Below are 24,186 nucleotides of genomic sequence, written 5' to 3'. Positions count from 1 at the left end.
CATCTCTTTCCCCAGCAACATCTCCTGGCATATTCCAGCCAGAAGGAATGTGTTTCCCTTCCAGCGTTCTCTGGGTCAACCCCAGGTTCTCCTCCAAGTGGGACAATCCTGGAAAACCTCCAGAGAAGTGGACCGAGGTTGCATCCTGTTCAGATCTGTCTTCCAGTTTCAGCAAAGCTAAGGAAGAGATGTTGAAGTATAGCTGGATTTCAATTTAAAAGTATCAAGATTGGCTGCACCGCTGAGTGACACTCAACCCGTTGTAGAAGACCTTGCCGACTTACACAACTTTCATATAACACAAGGTACTTGAAGCAGTTTAAGGGAAGAATAAATAAATCAGTACGGTAAGGAATAAAGGTTCAAAATGACACGGGAAGTTAATGAGCTTAATCAACTGACTCCATTGAGATTCATTTCACTGAGCGTTTATTTTTAGTATCGATGCCTTCACGCTGTATCAGGAGACCTGCAATGGAAAAATGGCCAAAACAGAGATGGTTATTGCTGAGGCAACGTGGCGATGTGTTGGGCTATGTTCCTGTCACAACAGCATCATCATTCTGGTGATGATGCGCCCTGAAACATGTTGTTTTAGCGCGTTTCTTCGTCCCAGCTTGTGGGAGTCTTGATAGATTGTGGCTTGAATTGTTGGGCTATATGGAACCTGAGTTTCCCAAGGATTTGTGCATGTCTACTGCAGAAGTGAAGATGTTTTTACGAGACAGAAACGAGGGAATTTTGATTTGGCGCGTACCAACAATCTAGAACCATCATAGGTAGCACAGTACTGACAGACCAAGACCAATGGAAAGCTCTAATGCAGACACCGACTTCCAGTCTCCCGGCTTTATTTCTGCTCTTTTCTCAATTACAATGAAATCTCCAATGTTGTTTCCCTTTGAACTAACAGCTGAGCCACTTTTTCAATTTGTACTGCCTCTCTCAGCAACGCAGAATCAGACAGCCAGGCTGATTTATGTAACTAAAGGCATATTTAGCGTAATGATTAAATGGCCCTAACATTGCTTTTGTCTTTACGTAACGGTAAATCAATGTGATGTTGTTGACGTTTCACTCTAATGCACTTGTTCTTGTAATTGGTTCCAATGTGCTGTCATGGGAATGTGCCCAACCATCTGGCCATAGTTACAATGATCTCTATCACATATGTTACAAATATATATATACAGATTACAATTGGATATGGTGCTTAGATCAGATTAGGAAACATGAAGACAACAACTACAAGCACTTTCTTTTCCCCTGTAACTTTTTTTTTGTTTGTTTCATGCTGTGGCAGAACATTGCTCAACAAGCCTGATTAGAGTCTCTGTTTTTATGCAACCTTTTCTAAAGAATGTAATGAGCTCACACATCAGACAGCTGTTCTCAATCAATATTTGTTGACGCGAAATCCCATTAGTTTTCTAATTGCATTTGCATAAACTTTTCTCCGTTTCATATTTACTATGCTAAATTGGTTTTTATACAGAGTTTACCTACAGTGGCCCTCGAGTGTTTGCACATGTTTGCTGTGATTACTGTTTGGCAGATGAAACAACACGGACACGCACACGTGTACACACACAGACAACCGTACGTATGCAAACAAAACATCAGCAGCATCCCACCTTAAACATCTCGCATTCCGCATCGATGACTAGCCCACGGTAAACAAACATTTATCTGCTCCTCTGGCAGAGCAAAAGTGCAGCGGTGCCGCTTGTTTGGTGGATGGCCTCGCCTGATATAAACAGGCTATTGAACTGTGTTTAACAAGAAGTATGATTTGGACATGCTAAGAGGATTTTTCTCCTTCCAGACACATAGGTGCTCACAGTTTAGAGTATTAGGATTTCTGTGGTTTGGCTAGCTTTCATAGGGAGAGCCGGAAAATAAATTAACTGTTGAAATAGCAGCAAAGAACATCTAATAGAGGACACCAGTATGGCTGTGTGCATTGTGGGAACCTGTAATCGCCTTCTTTGTACCGCTATGCTTACACATATATCTTAAATGAGGGCGATGTAGTGTAATGAGTTTGAATCAAATAAATTAAAACTCATCAACCGATCAGTTGTAGCTAGCTAACAGTGGTAGGTAGAGAGATCATTGGTGTTTACCTCAACCGGCTGTTTAGCCTTACAATTTATGCATGAAGTCTGCCTTATATCGTCTCTGGAGAGATTCAACAAGGTGCTAAGGACGTTGCTGTCAGGTTTTGTTTTTTGTAATAAGAAGACAGCAATACACAAATGCTGCATATCCGTGATGTCAATCTCCTGATCCACCAGATACCAAAGGTAGATCTGACAGCGGATGTCACTAGAGAACAGCGAACCTATTGTTATTTTTAAGAAAACAGTTTGTGATGATGAGAGCTTTGTGACAGGGCATTTACTTGCTAAACTCAGTCGTCAGAAGGAGGCTATGCTGTGGATAGCTGCAACGTTTATCCAATCTGAAAGACATTAACCGCCTTCTAATGCATCCAGCTAGAATCAGATGTTGCTAGGGAAATGGTCACGATCCAAAATGTTAGAATATTTTAAAATATAATAATATCATTGGGAACTGTAAACAGTCCATCCTGTTATTCAAGGGGCAAAGCAGTGTTGTTTCCTGCATTCCTTTCATTCTCATTAGCTCCACTGGGGAGTGAGTCATGCCTCTTTTTCTGCAATAAGCCATCATCTTCTACACATCATTAGACCAGTTCACATCCGAACGCATGAGACATTCTTTATAACAGCGCAAAAAGAAATACTGGTTACCAGTATCAAGGTAGAGGTGCCAAGGTTTTAAAAAGTTAAGTTTCAAAACTGCCAAAATGTTACATCACGCTGTTCCCACACTTTAAAGTGACGGAAGGTTTCTCTGACTGTATGAACTACCCCTCCCTGACCTGTTGCTGCATGCTGCTGGTCAGTTGGCTGAAAGGTAATATCAGCTTGTTATAACTGAGTTGAGAGGAGAAGATAAATAAAGTCTAAATATTTGTGAAATAGGAGCTTAAAAACGTTTGCTAATCTTCAAGACTGTTTCTTCTGCATTTTGGTTTACGTCTATTCACACATTTGCATTTTTAGAAAATACAGTGGAAACATGGTAGCTGTGCTCAAGTTTGTCATAACTTGATAACCTCATTCTGGCCCAAATTTCTTCTCAAGAAATTTAGCTATCTTTTAACAATTGGTAGCTGCTATCATACAACCTTAAATTCTAACATACAAATGCTAAGTGGACTGAATTTTTCATTGTCGTTTTCTGGTCCACTCGAGGTACTTCGATTACATCCAATTACATTCATAAAGGCGCACACATTTACACACCAACACAGATCGATAGGCAACATTTAGCTGAGTACCTTGTCCAGGGGAACACCACCATGTGGCAGGAAGATGCATAGCAACACAGTAGCCTAAATTGTAATAGGCTAACTTGTACAAAATGCTCCCAGCTTCTTTGGCTAATGGCCACTGGCATTACAAGTATAGCATTGCTCTAGCTAGTTTCCATCAACAGAGTGGAAGTTTTTTATATATTATCTTAAAAGCACACTATAGTAGGAGAACAAACTTGATAAAAATGTGGACTTTGGATGTAAAATTAATGGTAAGACATTCATGATGTCTGGTTACAAATCAGAAACAAATGTTCGGCTGGTGTTAGCTTAAATGGTATTTCAAAAGCCTTCCTTTGGAGTTCTATTTGAGATTTGTGCTAAATTTCAAAATCTTCAAAATGTATTTAAATGATGACACAGAGGCTCAGGCCGCCTTCCCCTAAAGGACGTTCTAGTGTATGTGTGGAGAAAAGACCCAGGTGGAACGTCTACAAACTGAAATACTCTACCAAGGTGTGACAGCTCCAGGTCCCACATTACCTTCAACTTGTTTTTCTTCTGAACTCTTGCAGTGACATGTAAATGAAGGAAAAATACACTTTCTAAACAGGCTACACCTGTAAAATGGACAAAATATATTTTGCATTTTTCCCATCATTAAAGCCTTAACTCAGAGCTAGCCTTTAGCGGCTTAAAGAGGACTGTTGTTCTTTCAGAGCCAAGCAAGGAAGCCAAATTTGCGTTATGCTGAAAGGTAAATTAGGCAAATTCTCAATAGGGGAAACAGTTTGAATCACAACCAATAGAAGGCTTGGTACAGTGGAGTACTGCAGCCATACCAAGGAAAAATAAAGCAAACTTACGAGTATAAAGTCATAAAACTATGAGAACAAAGTCATTATACGAAAATAAACTCATACAAATAATACAAGTCGAAGTATTGCAGGAATAAGCCAAAAAATATGAGAATAAAGTCATAATATTACCAGAATGAATGTTATTCAATACGACTTTATTCTTGTCATTTTATGACTTAATTTTCTCATCATATTTTTGTATTTTCTTAGCGTGGCTCCGACTCTACGTCAGTTTTTGCACATTTTTATGCAAAAGCAGGAACAAAGCATAAATACAAAACTGATACGCTTTAAAAAAAACTATACCTTCAAATCCCCACCGACTTACTAATTCTTCCATCTGACCAATATTTTTGATCAGTGCTCGTTATCTGTGCTCTGTCAGTTCTGACCTCTGCTGATGTGCCGTCTTTGGGTCATGTGGCTGAGATATGTGGTGCTTTAATGTTGCTTTGTTTACCCACCAGAGGTCCAACTCTGGTTTCACTTGTGTACGCCGCTCACTTTTTATGTGCAGTGTTTCACTGTGCATCGTCTCACACACACCGTTAGCTAGTTTGCAGAGAGAACAACACATGCTAGATGTCACGCTCCGCTAAGGTCCAGCAACCGTTTTCCATTACTCGGGTCCCAACTTGACAACCGTTCGCAGACAGACGGGGAGAGAATGTCCTGGACGGTCCGCTTAAAGTCTGGAACCTGGATTTAATCAATTGTTACTTCTAAGTAGCCTGACAAACCTTAAATGAAGAAACGTGGTTTCAAGTATGATCTCTTATTGCTAGACATAAACGTGCATGATTCATCTGCTCTTAATACCACGCAGTCTCTCTTTTGTCTCATGAGTCATCCGAGTCTTGACGAGGCTTCGGAAGCTGCTCTAGCTTTCTGTGCGCTCACCGCTCGGATTATTGGCTGTTTTGGCAACATATAAGCTCACAGGTAATTGGCTGAAGAGATGTTTCCTCTTCAGTGGGACTAGGTTCCTTTGTGGACACCTCCACGGTTGGCCGCTCGCGTTGCTATGGAGGCCTGGTAATTGAGTTGCAACTTTATGACACCTCTCGTGAACCGTTACGAGGAAATTGCTGTACATTTCCTCCAAACGACAGCGGAGAAAAAAACCAAAGGTCGGGGGGATTGCTTTACCAATTTTTTAATTGCGACGAGATGAGCCGTTTCACGTCAGTCCAGAACCGCCAAGAGATGCTGTTCAGTTTCATAACAAACATGTAACACAGCAGCTCACTTGAAAATGTCACAACAAAGACACAGAAAATACAACATTACAGTGTTTTATGTTGCCTGTTGTTTAACGAGAGAGCTTTAAATAGACCGTCCAGGTCTGGTCAGTCGGTAACTTATGGACAGAAGATAACTCTTTCAGAAGGGGTGAAACGATACAGTACAAGATAACAATATAAATCATAAGATTTAAATAATGTGCTGCTGACAAAGGTATTAGCCCCTTTAAAGGTTTGTTCTGCTTATCCTTTTTAAATTTAAATATCCGGGATAACTTTAGTAAATACAAAAAGGACAGTTTTCAAATAATACCTTCATTTATTAAAGGAAACATCCCAAAAAACCGGGCCCAAAGTTAAAGTTAAGTGTTGACGATGTTACACGATGCCTAAACTGTGATTAACTACAAAGACCTGATTATTGCCAGACATGCTGTATTACAAAATCACTTCAACAGAATGTGCATGAAAATATGAGGCTACAAGTTCTCAAACAGCAAAACAATCTGACACAACATACATAAATTTAAAGAAAAAAAAAGACATTGACATCAATTGATCTGGAGGGAAAATGTTACAAAGTCCTTTCAAAAACCTTTCGACTCCTGCAGCCTGCAGTTGCTGCCATTACGTCCTCAATGAACCCAAAGACCTTTGGGGAAAATATGTTAAGGTGAAGAGTGAAAAATAAATGTGCTTGATAAAAAATGTTTGTGTCTTGGTACATTTGGTAAAACACTAACAGCATTTTAGGACAATAATATACTAAAATATTATTGGGACGTGAATTGGGTCAGTGATTGGCAGCAGCATCGACTTCCAGTGTCAGATTAAAACAAACAAAACAAATAACTGAGATCCTCAGGACAAATAATTTTTACACCGAAACAGCTGTACTGAGGTTTACTCTGTCTCTGGCAGAACTACACTGGAGTGATGTTCAGCCTAAAAGAACACCACCAAACTGTAAACTGTGAATATCCACTTACGTAGCACCTGTATCCTTCAAATATTAACATTTTCAGTCTGAAATCTACATTTTGGATGTAATTAGATTACTTTTGTCTGATATAGCATCTCTATGTGCTGACTAAGATGAAAGGCAGGGCCATATTCCACCTTATTTCCCTGTTTAACAACGGATTTTTATACTTTCTGTTCTCCTACTGGGCTGCTTTCTGGCTCTAATGGTTTCCACTGTTGGGCTCTTTTTAAAGTGGAGCTGCATGTAATGTCACTGCAATGATTTTCTGGAGGAACTTCAGCCTGACCTTACATCCCAGAGTTCATAATCATGCTTGTCAGGTGAATTGAGGACTCTGATATACCCTTGGCATTTACTCTGTGTGTGTGCGTGCGTGTGTGTATGTATGCTCATAGCTGGCCCTGCGATGGAGCAGATACCATTCCAGAACGTTGCTTTTTGCCTATTCAGTGCTGGAATATCCAAAAAAGTAAATATTTGCTGACAAATTCCAGAAAAGTGAATTGGCTCCGTCTTCAGAACTCGCTCTGATCCGAGGGAATCAAAAGGAAACGCGGAAGGTGCACCGCAGCAAAACGAGCTCTGATGTAATCCTCCGCTTTTGGTATCTGTCGATATGATTAAAGTCCGATGTGATGTGAAAGTGACATCTACTCAGCTCACATAAGTACCATACCAAAAATCCCCTGAGTCAAAGTACCAGAAAAAGATTGCTCTGTTGAAATGGGAGAGCTGTGATATTTGGGTACATGATGTGCTTGTATTAACAATCCAAGTACAAAGAGGTTGTGTTTCTTTTCGTTTCAGTCCTCTCGCTCTGACTCTTGCCTCGAGCGTACGTACTGTAGATCAAAATAACAGGCCCGAAAAGGACCAAAGTAAACCTGTCAAGAACGGGCATCGGTCTGGACGAATGGTCAGGGCTGTAAATTCTTCCACTGGAGTTACGGCCTCGTTGCCGTGTTCCGTCGGACTTTTCACGGCATACGTCACTCAAACAGGAAAAAAATGATTTATCCGACTCCTAAAAGCACTTAATGTAGTCTTCTAAAGCTCGATAAATGCGTGTTTGCGCTCCTTCCGGTGAGTAATGACAATGAAAGGAGGAGAGCCGTGTTGTACCGCTCGCCTTGCGACCGACGGCAAACTCTCCGAGTTTAAAGAGATAATAAAAAAAGTAGAAGTTATGGCTGCCCTTGTTGTTGTTGGCTGCTTCCCGCACGAGAAAACTTGATGTTGTCATTAGAGTAGCTGAGAGAAATGCCATGACTTCATGTCAGCATCATTTCCTTGGAAAGGTTTTGTAGTTTTCTTATCACATGGGAAAGAATTATGTTTACTGGATCTCACTGACCACAAAGGCTTAAATTCTTGCTTCAGCAGTTTAATGAGGTATGATAGCTCACACTCCCGAGACGTGGACGTTTCATAGCTTTTAAAATAGGTCTGTTGTAAAGCAAAAGATTGAGTTGAGTCAACTGTTTTGTAACGTCTTAAAAATTTAAAAGAATATCTTAAAAGGCTCTTGACACACCGCATTTGCCTTTGGGACAGTGAAGTTACTGGTTGCAATAACCAATTAATTAATTGCAAATGAGCTTGATAATTTCCATTTTGATCACTAATATATATACATTTTGTTGTTTAAAAAAAACAATCCCTTTTATTTGTGCTTTATTTTGGATATTTAAAATATCGTCCAGTTCCAGTGTGGCGTTTTCTTTACAAACTTTCTTTAAAGTTTATTAGTTTTTGAGAACAGAAACTGGCATTATTTTTGCCATTATCAATATGTCACTTGAAAAACAGGCTCAAGACGACATTATAATTTATCGCAATAATTTCTGGGACAATTTGTGGAAGTTTTACTTTGCACATTTTAACGTGTGGTGCAGAACAGCAGTTTGTTCAAGTGAAAGGACGACGTGTCAGGGGCAACTTCATGCTCCCAGCTTTCTGGAAACAGTTTGGTTAATATCCCCTTTCCAGTCCTAAAATGTCTGTGTGAATCTGAAGTACCTTTGACACGAATCAGAGCTGAAACTGTGAGCCTGGCCTCCTTGTCCAACATCGGTGTCTGACCTCATGAATGGGATTCTGAAAAAAAAAAAAAAAGAGTAAAGCTAAAGGTAATTTTATTTATATAGCACATTTTCAGCAACAAGGCAACACAAAGTGCTTTACATGATTTAAAAGGAAATACAAACAAAATAAACCAAAAGAAAGAGAAAAAGAAGAAAAAGTTAATGTTGATTCAAAGTACAGTAAATAAACTTCAGGGTTGGTAGACAAGTATGAAAGAAATCCTGAATTTCTGTAAACTATGTTTGTTTTCTATTAACTACATTGTTTTTGGCCTTCTTTTGTAAATAAACATATATAAAAAATAAAATGAAATAAAAAAAGTAGTAGAGCCTGATGATTTCTGATAAACTTTGAGCTATTGTGTCTCAAGAAATCCAGTAAAGGTATCCAAACATTTTAAACTCTTTCCTTTGACAATACAGGTGATTTCTCCAAATATAGCCAAGGGTGACATTTCCTTCACGCGCCTTTGCCGATACTTGATCCGTTTTTCTTCACATTAATGATTCCTTTTGCATGCAAGAGTTAATTAATATTTAGGGGCCAAGATTTTTCTGAGTAGATAACCAGCAGACAGAGTTTGCATCACGTCAACGTGCGCACCACCATCTTCCAGTAATTCTGGAGTTCAGGGCAGCCCCGGACACAGTAAAAACAAGTCTTTACATCCAAAACATTTCAGACAAGCATCTGGAATGCCGGGGTGGACCGCTGTTTATGCGGCTCACATGTTAGAAAACATCTGTGTAATATTAATTAATAATTTTTGTAGCTGTACCTGTGTTTTTGCAGGCAGAGGAGCAAATATTTTAGCAATGTAGCGTACATTTCCAAGAGTCGGTCGCACTGCCAGATCCCGGTTGCTTCAAGGAATGTGCATTAACTAAACGGTATATTAGAGGCAGCACTAATTTTAGAAACAAAGCCGTCCAAAACAAGAAAAGCTCAGCAACAACGTAAAGCTGAGTAACCTACGGAATGCTGTGCATGTCAAGTTTTTGTTTTTCGTTTTTTTTTTTTTTTTACCAAAAATACAACACTTTAGATCTGACACATTCAAATTTAACAATTAGATTTGTTAATTTCAGGCATTCTTACCAACTGTAAAGGAAATTTTAAATATGTTGTTTAGGAAACCAAATTAAGTAGAAACGTCTTTGGCGTTGAGTTCAGAGCTGCACCGCTCAGTGAGTTTTGGTCTGAAACCAGCATGAAGAGGACGACAAACAGATCCCAGTTCATCTCAGTTTCTCGGCTTATTAAAAGATTGAAATCTGATGACCTTTTTATCACACTTCCAAAATACATATAAGGATCAGTGTTGTGTGTCAGTGCATGCGTGTGTGAATGTGTTTTTATGACTTAATGTTTGCTTGTGTAAGAAAGTGAAACAAGATACGTGGAAATGCTCCAAAGCAACCAACGTGCAGATCACTGCAAAACAACAAAGAAACAGGGATGAGGCGAGAAAGATCCTCCTTCGTTTCCTCTTCTTAATTGTTTCACATCAGTCTTCAAGCGCTGCATCCGCACGGTTGCATAACGAGTTCAGAACTCTCTGGCTTCAAGGAGCAAGACGGAGAGTCTTCTTCAATTACCTGGAGCGAGGCCACTTCCCTGTTGCACCCGCTGGGACTGGCAGAGCTGCTGCCGCTCGACGAGATCCGCTTTTAACTGTGTGAACATTCCTGCAGCAGCTGCTCTGCTCAGTTTATTGGCTGCTTGATTAGATGTGCGTTTACTTGGCAGACTTGTTGACCCGCTGGAGAAGAGGAGGAAGATGAGCATTGTGCTCCGCTGGGAAACGCGGGGGTCCAGCTTTGACGCGCCGACTGTAACAGGCAGCGGCGTGACGGACAGAGGGCGCTTTCAAATGTGCAACAGGAAATAATGACACTGAGGATGAAGTATTTCTTCCGATTTCGCATTTTTTGTGATCATCAAGCTAACTAGTGGTATTCCAGACAATGGTAATCTGAGTAAATTAAAGTAATTACTCCCTAAATCTGACATCTGGTTGTTGCCACTCTTGACTGCAACACCTGCAATCAGGTGTTACTGATAACCCTTTCCTACCTAGCTCAGATTATAGCAAGCAATAAGATTAGTTACCATAACTACGCAGATGATACGCAGCTCTATGCTGCAATGTCACCAGGAGACACTGGACACATTCAAGAGCCGATTAAATGCTTAAAACAAATCAATGTGCCGTGACGTTCTTCAGCTGAACAGAAACAAAAGTTAAATTATTATTCTTTGGACCTAAAGAGGAACGACCCAGAGTCGGCGCTCAGCTTCAGTTGTTGACGATCAGGAATGAAACCTGGGTGTGGTGACCTGGATCTTGGAACCCGTTCATGGAGAACCAGAACTGGGTTTTTAGGCTCTTTTAATCTGGAACAAAACTTCCAGAAATCTGCAAAGCTGCTGAAACACTAAAGACTAAAATCCCATTTGTTTAGGAGTTGCCTCTGACTAATGTTTACTGGATCATTGCCATTGTAATGTAATGTTTTGGCTTTTCATTACACAATATTCACAACTCAAATCTATTCTGACTACTGTCAGCACCAACACCTTAGTAGAATTAATTAACTAGAATCAAAATTGAAATGTATCCATAGATATACTATATAATTTCTAAATCATGGATGATGTATAATTAAGATGCTTGGTGACTTCAATTGTATTGACAAGACAATGCATCATGAAAATATTACAAATGACTAAATCTCAATTTACAGTGGCAATCACAAAAAGGCAAATATGAATAGTGAGAGGGATTTAAGTTCATCTACTCCTTTTCAAGCTAAATGCATTCTTATTTATCTAAATACACCATTATATAAAACATGAATTGGAAAACTCAGCCAATGTTCTGTCTTCACTACCTGCACAAGACTGTGTGTGTGTGTGTGTGTGTGTGTTTTGTTTGTTCTATAAGGGGTAAAATATGCAATATTTTTCTTTTATATGGCTCAAAATGAGGCCATAACTAAACTAAACTGCCTTTTTGTTGAAATGTGCTACACAAATAAACTGGACCTGTCTTAGTTGGCAAGTGAGTCAACTTGCGCAGAGATATTGGCCAACATTTTTTTTTTAGGAGAGATGTTTTTATTCACACACATTGGGGAATGTTCCAGCATAAACAAACAGCCTTCTTAAGGCCATGCCACATAAACAAAGTCAGATTTAAGTCCAGCTTTGACTACACCACTCCAAAACCTCCAGTTGTTCTTGAGCCACTCGGATGATTTTCTGCAAGATAACAGAATTTATGGTTTTATCATTTTATCATTTACAGGAGGTCAGTCAGGTCCCCAGCAAAGCAGGCCCAGAGAATCACACTACCACCACCATGTTTGATTGTTGATACAAAGCTCTTTGTTATAAAAATATCAAAATTTGTTAGCTGTAAGCAGATGTAATAGTGCACACCTTACAGTTTTGTCTCAGTGCAAAAAAAAAAAAAAAAGGGTAACACTATTTGAAGGGGGTGAATAAGACTGACATAACACATGTCATGAACATGAATAAGCCTTCATGAATATTTATGACTGTTGTCATAAAGCGTCATTCGGTAAATTATGACACTTTTAATACAAAGTTGACATTATTCAAAATGTCTTTGTTATGACAACTTGACATTAACCAATAAATCATTACTGTTTAAACTTTACCTTTAATAACATAAAGTTACCTAATTTTTAAAGTGCAATCAGTAATACTTTTATAACCAATTTATATCAGTAATGATTTCTTGGTTCATGTCAAGTTGTCATGACGACATTTTGAATAATGCCAACTTTGTATTAAAAGTGTCATAATTTACCGAATGACGCTTTATGACAACAGTCATAAATATTCATGAAGGCTTATTCATGTTCATGACAGGTGTTTATGAAAAGTGTCATGACAGTTGTATTCAACCCCCTTCAAATAAAGTGTTACCAAAAAAAGTGTCTGCTGTACTTTAGTACATCAGACAACTTTGAAAAATCACACCTGAATTTTTGCTTTGTTAAGGGTCGTCATTTCTCATACAGAAATAAAATATACATTAAGATACGCTGATATACTCACTTGAAATAAATTGTCTACATACACACACATTGTCATGACCTTCTAAGTTCCAAAACCAAAATTATTCCAAGAAATGGCTGTGAGTGGGTGGCAACAGAGGGGTTTGTTTCTTGAACGTACTTCTGACTTTATTGTTTGAAAAGTATGTAAATTATTTTGAGCAAAAATCATACACATAAAAATAAATAAATAGAAAATTTCTGGCTTTCTTACATGGGGCCTGCCAAAGGGTGCCCATTGGTTGGAACGCAGTGTTCTGATGCTAAAAATTAGCACCAGTGCTAAAGTAAGCTAAATGTACTCAATAGAATGTGGAGAGTCACAAGCATGTTGAGTAAAATTTGTGTATAAGCTAAAATTTGCCAAAAATGTTAATGTTAGCCTAAATGCTGCCAGTGACATGTGGGGCATCACTAGCATGTTGTCTTACATTGACTTCCTCCATTCAGTGTATTAAACATGGCTGATAAATGAAATAATAGCTAAAAAGGTTATTTTAGGGAAAAGACTACTGCTAGACTGCTAGTGAGAGTCAGTGCACTGCTAATGTTTGTGCTAATATTAATGCACTGCCTTCTGATTTTTACTTGTGCGAAAGTCAAAGTCAGCTTCGTGGCACTTCGTTACCAGAAAACGCTCTCATCTCTTAGCAACAGATAAACAACAAATATTGTTATTGTTCAAAAAACATAAGATTTATTCTGCTCTTTTGAAATACTACTTATACTACTTAACAAGAATTGTGCATTTGGATAATTTGGCAGAAAAGTGAAAATATTTATTTATTTTTTTCGTCATTGTGTACTATGCATTGCTTTGGCAGGCTCCAATAATAATGTCAAAATTCTCCTTTAACTTCTGCAGCTTCCCCACCAAAGGATGGATACATTTTCACATCTACTCAAAAAAAAAATTTAACAGTACTCAAAAAAAAATAAAAAATAAAATAACAGTTAGGTTCTTTTATCTCCCATTTATTTATTTATTTATCAGCATGTCAGAAAATTCACTCTTACATTTGGTCAGGAAGCAGGTAAAAACCTTTAAATAACCCCAAAAGAAGAAAAAATAATTAAATATTATTAATACCTGTATTATTTAAGTTGACATCAATTATTTTTATTCAGACTTCAAAGAAACTAACCGTAAACACAACACTGTGAATTTCTATCGGAAAAAGTGCTTAAATAGTCGAATGGACAAAATATCCATGAGGTTCTTATTTGACTTATTCCTTCAAGAGCCGTTAAGTCTAACACCAAAAACGTCCTAACAATGTCACTGATTGATACTTTATTATTAGTAGACATTTCTGGCCGGAGGGAAAGAAAAAAAAAAAAAAAACTTTTCTATTTTTCCTCTGCATGTACTCAACTTCCAAGAATACCATAGTACATATCAATCTGCACGAGGAGCTTTGTTTAGGTTTTATTTCTAGTAGCCATTCTGCAGGCCTACTGTGCGCCTGCGTGATGGTGTGCCTTTTGTCAGCGTCGACGCGACACCGCGGCTGTGACATTTATTAGAGCTTGTCAGCGGAAAAAAAAGAAGAAGAAAAAAAGCACACACCTCTTCACAGTCACGCCTCGGCAGAAGAGGAGCTCATTTCCAAGCAGCTTCATCAAAAGCGTCACTGAAGCATCCCTCGGCGGTTTCTGTACGCGTGACTTTTTGTAGCCGCGCAGATAAACGATCGGCTTTGGACGCAGATGGACGAGCCACCCGTTTTTTGTTTTTTTTTTGTTTGTTTTTTATCTCGCCTCGATGCCATCTGTTGAATTTGCTCCCAATCTCGTGCCAGCATCTTTTGGGTGACCTTTGACCAGATGAGTTAACGCTCTTTATTGACAGCAGCTTGTTCGTTTTAATGCTCTCCCCCCCGCCCCACCTCCTCTGAGGTCAGAGGTGAATGAAACGGGTCATGTGTCGTGCTTTTTAAGAGCCGCAAATCTCTGCGCGTTTTATTTCCTCTGCTTGAGTTAATTTGGAGGCGGGCAAAAGAGAGAAGTGTCGGTGTTGAGCATGTACATGGTGGGTTTTAGTACCATGCACATGAGTATTATTAGAAGAGAATTATTAGAAGTTGTTTACATGCAATATGTGGGTTATAGGGTGAGGATGAGAAATATTCAGGTTCCAATTGGATTTGCCTACAATTTTGTGCAATTTCATGTCAATTGAAAGGAGAAATTTTAATTTTTTTCCCCAATAGGTAAGGGACAGTTAAGCTAGAAATAAAAAAACAACATAGAACCGAAAACCTTCTAAAACTAGACCCTAAAGCATTAGGGTCTACATCCAGCTGGAAGATGAACCGTTGCCATGGTTTCCAAGTCTTTTGCAGCCTTTTTGTACCTTCAATTGAGCTCCATCCATCTCCAAAAATCAACTCTGACTTGCTTCCCCGACTCTGTTAAAGGAAAGCAAACATGGTGGTGGCAGCACCATGTTCGACTATGGGAGTTCAAAAAGTTTTATTCATCCTGCATACTGAACGCTGGACTATTTGTTTTTGTTTCAACTTTGGCTTTCTTTTCCCAATCCTTCCCTAGGAACGTTTTGGTTGAGCTCAATCCTGGAGCCAACTAGTTAGCAGAGGTTTATATTTAGGGGAGTCTGAGTAAAGGGGGCTCCACATCACTTGTCAGAATTTTATTTTGTTTTGGAAAGCAAAATGGTAGAAGAACAAACAACTGGAGTTTGAGGGAAGTTACTTAAACCGTAAAGATGTTGGATCAGAATCAATTAAAGTTCACAGAATTTTTTCATTATCAAAGAAAGGCCCGGACACGTTTTATTGCGGTATGTGATGACTCACGCTTATGGAGTCACAAATGCACTGATGAAATGTATTTTTCCCTGCAAACTAAAACGGAACCAGAGTGAGTCCGAGTCTTGCAGGAAGCGTGTGTTCGCATCCACTCTCCGATCCGCGAGTTAGCTCAAAAGAAAAAAACGAGAGCGAAAAAACTGCAGCTAGTCAGACACCAGCAGGGTAATGAGCTGCAGGTGCCACCAGGTTCTTTCTCCGTGCGTAGCTTTCCATTTGCTTTCTCCAACAAACCGTTTCACTTTGATGCTCATAAATTCCCTGCTGAAAGAAGACGCTGTGCGGTGCAAGTTAGTCAAGGTTGAGGAACGGTGTGATGTCAGGTTGTCTTCCACTCAGAGCCAGCGGAGCCGTTAATGTTCTGCTGTCCTGGATTGATGGCAGGGAAAGTCAGAAACTGTCCGTCTGCTGAGGTAAATCTCAGACTACGCTGTAAAACATCAGCGGAAAAAGGACAGAAAAATCAGAGAGATCACTGAAATTTACAGGAGTCTGTTTTAGAAGGCCGTTTCTCTGATCCAGCCGGTCGTTGATGGTAAAAAAAAGGTTTTTTCTTTACATCAAAGATCTCTGTTGCATAATTGTGTTCACTGTGTTTGATTCATGTCTTCAATCAAGATGTGAATGTGAAACTCAGCAAATAAATAAAAGTAAAATACAAAAACCAAACTAAATAATAACGCTTGATGAGACGTTTTAGATTGAAAGCCAAGGATTATATTTGAAGATTGCAAATTTTTCTACACTAAATATATGACATTGACATTTGAATGTAAATTATTTTTAGAATTTAGCTGGGGTTGTTTTTTTCTACAAGTTATAACACTACATGTTTTCCTGATTTGACAGCGTAGTAAAGGGTTATTTCTCTATTGGTTTGGCCTTTTGAGCTTAATTACATTAATTCTGAAAATCTAACCTGGATTACATGTTTTTGATTAAAAATAGGCATTTTAAACCACAGTTTGCGAATAGTATTCCTCTTTACTTCACAACATAAAATAAAAAAACAACAAAAAAAACAGGAATTTCACTGCTAAACCAAACCTAGTTCAATACGCACATCCAGCTTTAAACCCAAAAGTAAGAAGATCTAGAGACCAATAAAACTGTGAAATGTCTTTTTTCAAAATCTGACTTTTGAATCAGTGTCTGTTTTATCTGTTCGTAACTCAAAAACACAAAATGATCTGAGGATTGGGTACAAACTGAAGTTTTGACATTCCAAATCAAAAATAAAGATCAACTAAACGAATAAAAAAAATCCCTTCGTTGTTTCCATTTTTATCTTTTACAAAGTGAATTCAAATCTAACCTGAAACTCAAACTTTTATGACGTCAATTTTTTACATTTCCAGCCTTTTAAAAAACGCTATGTCACCCTGTAAGCCACAAAAGCTTTGCATCACCTACGACCTTTGACCTCTCGGTCCCACCTTCGCCCCTGAGCATCCTAAAGCTGGATTTAGGGGATTCCCTGGATCAGTTTCTTCCTTGTTGTTACTCTGACAGCAATCTTTGCGTGCTCCTCAGCCTTTTTCCTTTTAAAGCGACGCGCTTTAAAGTCCAGATAGTGCCGCTGCCATGAATATGTCATAAAACAAACTGTTTGGCACAAAATATGTACATTTTTCTGAGAGCTTTATGCATCGTGCTGATGATCTGGGGGGCGACCGCTGCCCACCCACAGAGGCCTTTTCATTGTCTTGTCTGGTCGCTGAATCTCTGCAGCTCCCCCCCTCCTCACCCCATGTAAACAGCCTCCCTGCAGCAAACGGAGTCGCCCTCGCCGACGAAGCTGTTCACTTCTAAAGAATGCAAAATGTAGATTAAAAGAGCTCCCTTCACTTTTATCAATGCTGGACAAACAGCGTTGAGTTATTGGGAGGATTATGAATAAGTTTTGTTTTTTTTTTTCTTTTTCTTCTTCTTCTTCAGTGGAAAAAGCGAGATGTGGCCAAGACAGAGTCATCATCAGAGGTCCCTAAAATAGCAGGGCAGTCTGAGAATGGAGCACGGAAAGGTGAACAGAGCCGGTTGGTGTGCTACGGTTAAGCCGCCTCTGCCCCCAAAATATTCAGTGATTCATCCCGCTGAAATCCGGACTCGTCTTTGGTGGATAAAGCCGGTCCGGGTTCTGAGAGACGTTGCGGCTTTGCGAGTCGCTGAGGCATTACTGTTTTCTTTTAATAAACGGCCTTTTGTGAGATGTTGAATGTAAATGTTTTCACTGAGGCGTGCTGCGTGTGAGTGTGTTTACTTTGGCCGTAGTGGCTAGCGTGCTACTTCTTTTTTTTTTGTTTGTTTACAAGTATTATTGGCTCTTCACTCCCACACTTCAGCTGCCATTTACTTATTCCTCATTCCGCTCATTGTGTTTCATGGATATCAATAAGGCGTCTGCAGGACAAGTGCCCTGAACATCTGTAAGGAATACAGGAACTCACGCAGTTTGCACCCACATTTGCTAATGATAAATGAGCGACCGAATCAGAGATGCAAATAGAGAGACGCACTCTGGGTCGGCTGTTTTACTCATTTATTCAGCTCAAATCTCCACAGACAGTTCTGCACGGTTCCCATGGCTGGGTTGCAGCAGATCAATGGGCGGTTCCTGCCAGCCCCCTTTATTTTATTTTGGACCAGGGGCTCATGGGAAAGTTATTTCCAGACCTTTTTTCCTGTCGCCCTCAGTGAACAGCGGCAGCAGTTTGTTAACAGGTGCAATATGAGACTTGCAGAATTTTTTTAATAGCTTTGTTTTTACCCAGCAGCTTAATATAACCCTCTGTTTGTTTGGGTTTTCGGTGGTGCGTGTAGCACCGAGGATGGCGGTTCTGAAGTTTTCTCAATGAAAAAAATTGCATTCACATGTAGGGATTTTACAGGACTTGCATCAATCTTTCAATTTCAACACTTCTTTCCATCAACTGTATAATAGGAGTGGCATGCTGGCTGCACGGATTAAGAACAGGCATTTCGGCTTGTTCCCTTAGACCAAAATCACTTAAAGGTGCAGTATTATGCATTTTCCAAGCACATAGCGCCATTTTACAGCATAATCAAGTAACTATGTTACCTTCAGGTGTTATAAAAATGCTATGTGTGTCAAATATGACTTAAAAGAAATTCTATGGGGTGCTGGGGTGGCGAGGGGGTTGAGCACGGGCCACATGTGGAGGCCCTAGTCCTCGACGTGGCCGTCGCAGGTTCGATTCCCGGCCTGGCGACCTATGCCGCATGTCTTCCCCTTCTCTCATTACCCTCTTTCCTGTCAAGTCACTATTAAATAAAGGCCACTAGAGCCAATGAAAGCTTTAAAAAAAAAAAAAAAGAAAGAAATTCTACTTCCTGATTCAGTGCCTTGAAATCGGGTCTCTGTCTTTTTAAAAGAAGCCCCTGCTCTTATGGTGTGTTCACACCAAGCGCGTTCGACGTTTCAAGTTCGACATGTGTGCACTTTGAATGGAGGCTCTTGACATTTTTGCTCTACACTGAGCGTTTCGCACGTCTGGTTTATGTTCAAAGTCTACGTGGAGGCACGTCAGATGAGTCAAAATCGCTCTAGCCTTTGTTTTCCGTCGCCGGCCTATTTGTTGGACGCGTCGGACTCGCTTGGCGCATCACACGCTTCGAATTGTGGCCCGCATAATGAGCTCAGCAGACTCCCAGTTCCACCATGTGTTTGCTAATTGCTCCTGGCTAGTCTGAAGGAGCACTACACTTACACTATGGGTAAGACCGCATGTTTTTGATGAAACAACATAACATTGCTTTCAATGTAATACATTTTGTCCAACAACCCTTTAGGCAGATAATCTAATGTCATGAATGTCTTTGGCGCTTTTTAAACATTGGCGCTTCTATAGATATAAACAGTACAGATTGCAGTAGCAGTCATGATGAATGTCGCTTTGCCTTTGTGCAAAACTGGTGTCAGTATTCAAGTGATCACACCATGCATCATCCAGGTATTTTATCAATACCTCTAAGACCATATCAGTAAAAGATAGCATTACATGGTTCCTTCTTCTGAAATTATGTCAAAAAAGTTCCCACCAGTTTCTTACCTAACTTATTTTAAGCCAACAAAACAATCAGAATGCCAAGCCTCCAGAAAAATCTGAGCCGATGGGATAAACATATAAGGAAGATGTGGTCTGAATAAACAGCATGTTGACTACTGCAATAAACAGAGGACGCACTAATGCGTTTGAGAGAAACACGAGGGTGGGCTTGTTGAGCGGGGAGAAGGAATGAGTGAAGGGCTGAAGGAACGGGGAGAGAGTTGTGTCTTTGGGAGCAGGACGACCCATGTGACTCAACCGGCCCCTCTTTGTGTTTCCCACACAGTCTGACATGACCGGAGCTATATCCACACCATCACATTGACAAGGGCCACTGTCTGCGAACTTCTCTCCTGCTTATGATTCATGCCCCCGTGAACAAGGGCACCATGTTTGTTTATGCTGCTGCCGGCCGCACATGATATCCACCATGAAAGCTGCTCAATCTGATCGGTCAGCCTCTTCTTTTATCCCCCGTCCATCTCAAAATGATGAAGACACTTCAATTCTCTTTAGGTCCTCCACAGTTATGGGTCAGAAAATCACTTTCCATCAGTCATGAATGTTAGTTTTGCTCGATAGTTGCTCTCTATAGGCTGCACTGCATATGAGACACAGTGGGAATGATCAAATAACATGGTCTTGTTATGAAAAGACCACTACGTTTTTTATATGTTGTTACCATGATGTGGAAATCCAACGATCATAATGAGAGCCGCTTTATTAACAAGCTGACACACGTTGACGATGGGGCCGGGGTTAGCATTGCGGCTAGCTAGGACTTGGAAGTCCCTTGGGTTTATTTTTTAAATTTGGCTTGTTTTTAAGATGTTATCAGAATGAACCCTTATTATCGTAAGTAGCAGTTTATGGTACGTTCATTGACTAAAGAATGAAGCACTCAGAGTGACAGAAATAGAAACAAACTGGGTGCACCAAAAGGTCATGTGACTTTACTGCAACCATTGAGACAGGGTGTAGTCTGACACGTGGAATTGGTTCGAGGCCTGTGGTGGATGCCAGACACAGTTTATGTGGATCTTTTATGACTAGTAAACAAGCAATGATACCATCTTCAGTGTGGCCTGTCTAGGTGACCTGAACCTTCTAGGTCAGGAGTGAGGAACTGCCTCTCTCTCTCTCGTCACCCATTTCGATTTTTACCAAGTCCTCTGAGGACCAGGCTCAATTTGTACACCAATGTAATGCAACATTTATAAGATAACCACAACATCTGTTTTGCATATTTATATTCACATTTGTGAATTTATGTTTGTAATGTTTTCTTCCAGATATGCTGTTTTCCAAACACAAAATACCACCACAAATAAAATGCGTAATTTGAATTTGATTTGACATTTTTATCTGGGATTTGAGAAATTAATCTTTGTCTGATGAAAATGAACAGTAGAGTTGTTTTCAGGGCTATATTACCGAAGTCTAAAACTATGTTTGAAACCAATGATCTAAGATAATCCCTCTCTGCACATTTTGATTCCAATCAAATACTTAAAAATGCATCATAATCCACCTGCTCCTCCAAAATGAAGTAGAATATATAAATATCACAAGCAACTGGTTGCGGGCCAACATAGCAGACCAAGAACATTCGACAGCGTTAGCTTAAACACTGTGTTCAAAAACACAAACTGTAACCACAACTGATATAAACACAAATGATGTAAATACCCAGATCCGATAACTAGGAAGAGATATCTTCTGGTTAAGTGTTTAGAGTAAATGAGCCATTTAATTGCAGTAAACTACTTTGTTTTCCACTAAGATATGAGAGTTATTTATCTGAACTTTGAACTCAAAAGTGCGTAATTGTGTGAACAAGCCTTCAGGATTAAATACTTCATGTCCCTCCTGCCGCCATTCCCGTTTAGTGTCGTCACCGTGGTAATGCCAGGCTTACATGGAATGTTGGCAGCGTCGCCTCCCTCTAGTCCTGCGCTCCCCCAGGAACTCTCGAGAACAGGGACCCGGCTTGTTTCCCATCTGCAAGGAACACAAACAGAATCAGACAAAATATGTTGAGCGACGCGGCCAGAAAGGACCATCACTTAACGTCACTCCTCAGCAACAACTGCTGTGACTACAGCTGGCTGTCCAGCAAGCAGGCCTGTGGTCACTATCCCAGAATTTTGCAGGGGCTTTCCCTGCGATCCGGGGACCTATTTTTGTCCGCTCTCCTCTAAACGGCACACTAGCGGTCCCCATGGGAGACCCCTTCGTCTTGGCAAAAGCCCAGAGCCATTTTGTTAAGGCTCCTCTTCCTCCTCCTTTTCTGTTTTTTTTTTTTAAGTCTTCACTTTAACAAGATAATTGGATGAGCGCAGAACTTCTCCAGTCAAGTAAACAGACAGTGCAGTAGGTTACTTGGAGCTGTTGAATATTATATTGGGTTTAGAAGCATGATACTCACCAACTGTGATTTGTGGGTCCCCAGCCTCTTGGCCTCTTGACACAATCACTTTCTGAAGAATGAAATTATTTCCCATAGATTCTTTGTTAGCTATGTTAGCAGCCAACTAAATTTAGGAATCATCATCTTATTCACTCTAAAGTGCCTGTTTATTTTTTTCATCTTTGTTTTTTAATTTTGTGCATGAACTGCCTTCACCAGGCTGTTAATCTATTCCACTTAATTTGATGCGACTGTCCAAAACAAATTAGTTTAACTGAGGATTTTTAAAGCAGATAGAGACATACCCTCCAAGACCTGGTGTTGTAACTGCAGTGAAAGGTAGCTCTACCAAGTGTGAAGGAGAGTTTCATATATACAACACACTCTTCATATTCTTGTGGAAACCTGTGAAAACTATATTTAACTTTCTTTCAAAAAACAACAGTGTGCACAACTCTGGACAAGGATTGATGATACCCAGACTTTGGCACAGAGTGCTGCGTATGTTGGTTCCCGTTGACTTTATTAGACCACAAACCGATTCCGTTCCTCTGTCGAGTCTTTGGCTAAAACTTCTGTGATGACTCTGGATCTCACACTGTGACATATATCAGAATTAAAGTCGTCTCTCAAGCGTGCAAGTATTGCCATATAACAATTTGTAAAAGAAATCATAACACGATGTCACAGAGATCTGCAAATCTGTGAATCAGTGCCTGACCACAGGCCAGACCACAGCTTCGCTTCCAGTCGACCCCTTCTGATATTTATTTTCTCACAACCACACACAGAGGACCAGAGAAACGGACTCACAGCTAGGGAACATAATGAGGACAAGGCAGAAGGAAGAGCTGAAGTCAGAGTGAAAGTCCAAGGCAGTGACTAAGGAGCGGAGCCAGATCATGCAGCTCCCAGGTTCAGGAGGGATGCCAACAGAGCGAATTGGAAGTATTTTTAGTATAGGAACAGAACGTGATTCTCCCCTCCGTCTTTGGACCCCTAGGGGGTCTGGTGATGGGAGTGGGATACAGTATACTATGTTCCCAGCCCAGGATCCGGGGCAGGAAACCTCCCCTGCGTTTCTTGGCGGTTCCTGCCACACAGCGAGTGTGTCTGGAATTGGTGTTCCTTGGAACCACAAGCCACCCCCACAGTCCCCAGACCTAGACACTACAGCCTGTCTTGTCTTTGCTATTGAGCAGCTGACCTTTGCTGATAGTAACAGAAATAAATGCAGATGAACCCAAGAGCAGGACAGGAAAACGAAGAAAGTTCAATGGGAAAATTTAATGAGCAATAACTGCTTGTTGTTGGCTAAGATAATCTGGTATGACGAGTCAACGAAGACATTATTATTGCTTTGCCTTAAAGGAAAAGAAAGACAGTGACTGGGAAACCACAAACTTCAACATAGACCAATACAAATCCATGCATTGTCAAGTGTAATGAAAATTTTACATGTCTTTCCAATCCAAAAAGTGCAGCATCCATATCAATTTGTGCCCTTCTATTAATCTGATATCCATAAATAAAATTCAGTACAAGAACAAGGAGCACAGCAGGAAGGTGTCCCAAGTTTTAAACTCATCTCAGAGTTCTGTTCAACCCATGACTCCAAAATTGAAGAGTATGGCACAACTGCAAACCTACCAATACATGTCCATCCACTTAATTTGACAAAAAAAAAGAGGCCCATGAAGGAGTCTTAGGCGTCCACAGTTCAGACGGACAAATCAGAGGTAGGAGACAACAGCACACCAACATTTAGATCTGGTCTTTATGAAAGCATGGCAAGAGGGTGGTCTGTTCAAATAAGGTCAAAAATTGACCTTTTTGGTCTACGTCCAAAACGATTTGTGTTGCAGAACGATAGCAATCGCATCAGATGTGTTTGAATGGTCCAATGGAAAAATCCAAAGTGCAAGGGTGTGAATACTTCTGCAAAACATTGCATTACCTTTTAAAATAACATTTTAAACTAAACATATGTTACATTAAGTCCACATTTCTGTTTTCAAAATTGTTTTCTTTATTGGTCTGATGTAATATTCTAATTCTAAATGTCATGTTTTCATTACCTGTAGAAGGAAAATCATCACAATCAACACAAAGGTTTTAGACATCCATCTGTGTAATTAATCTGTATAATGTGTTTCCCTTAGTGATAAAGTTCCTGAAATAAATGGGCTTATCAGCAATCGCCTAATTTATTGAATGGGGTCTGTACTGTCTTTTAAAACATAATAACGGGATTGATATGATTTCTGCTC

At 39.9% G+C, this 24,186-nt stretch overlaps 1 long non-coding RNA gene across 2 annotated transcripts in view; it reads right to left on the bottom strand.

Moving 5' to 3' along the window:
* The window catches only part of LOC103144558 (uncharacterized), a 67,488-nt gene that overhangs the window by 20,200 nt on the left and 23,102 nt on the right, over positions 1 to 24,186 (bottom strand). Inside the window, exons 3-5 of one of the 2 annotated variants that reach the window (XR_476927.2) lie at positions 21,425 to 21,507; positions 8,455 to 8,532; positions 5,351 to 6,102 (exon numbers count right to left, since the gene is read on the bottom strand). This is a non-coding gene — a long non-coding RNA (uncharacterized LOC103144558). Of the gene's footprint in view, positions 1 to 5,350; positions 6,103 to 8,454; positions 8,533 to 21,424; positions 21,508 to 24,186 lie in introns of those variants that run through there. The other variant, XR_001663312.1, reaches the window with a different exon arrangement.

Source organism: Poecilia formosa, unplaced genomic scaffold (assembly GCF_000485575.1).
Source record: "Poecilia formosa unplaced genomic scaffold, Poecilia_formosa-5.1.2 Scaffold4, whole genome shotgun sequence".
Lineage (NCBI taxonomy): Eukaryota > Metazoa > Chordata > Actinopteri > Cyprinodontiformes > Poeciliidae > Poecilia > Poecilia formosa.
This window is presented reverse-complemented; position numbering and strand designations above follow the sequence as displayed.